The sequence below is a fragment of the Notamacropus eugenii genome, chromosome 5, assembly GCF_028372415.1.
Source record: "Notamacropus eugenii isolate mMacEug1 chromosome 5, mMacEug1.pri_v2, whole genome shotgun sequence".
Taxonomy (NCBI): Eukaryota; Metazoa; Chordata; class Mammalia; order Diprotodontia; family Macropodidae; genus Notamacropus; species Notamacropus eugenii.
Window position 1 is genome coordinate 55,484,735 of NC_092876.1, and position 765 is coordinate 55,485,499.

Here is a 765-nt window from a genome sequence, read left to right on the forward strand (position 1 = left end):
AAATCCAGCCTCAGACAATTCCTAGCTGGGTGACCTTGGGCAAGTCACTTCACCCTGTTTGCCTGTTTCTTCATCTATAAAATGAGCTGGAGAAGGAAGTGGAAAACTACTCCAGTATCTCTGCCAAGAAAATTCCAAATGTCTGAACATGACACAACAACAAGAACATGTTAATTAGTGGGGTCAAACTGAAATAGAAACAGGGGCCACTAATTTGGACATAAGGAGCCCTACCACCACATACTGATCCAGTTATAAAATGTAATTTTGTCTATGTCTTACTGCATTTTCATTTATTTTTAAACTATTTCCCACCTACTTTTTAGTCTGGTTCAAGCCCCCTTGGGAGAAGCATTTGGCCTGTGGGCTGAGGAGATAATGTTGTTCTGACTGGCCTCAGAGCAATGAACTGGGAGTACTAGGATGGGGGAGGGGCAGAGCTGAAGAAATATGGATTTAGTTTTGATGTAGAGACATATCCATCATCTAAATACTACCTGAGGCCTTTCCCAGCTCTTACATCCTCTCCCCACTCTGACATCCTGGGTTCTAAGCTCCATACCAGCTCTAATATTCTGCGTTCCCCCAGCTCAGCTATTCCATGTTCTAGGGACCCTCCCTGCTCTGACACTCAGTGAGTGAGCCAAATGATGCTAGCGTCATGCAAACGAAGATCCCTCCCTGCATCTTGAGCCAGAGGCCCTGGCCTGGAATCTCTGGAATCTACACTAATTACCTGTGTAACCTGCACTGCCCAGCAGGGTC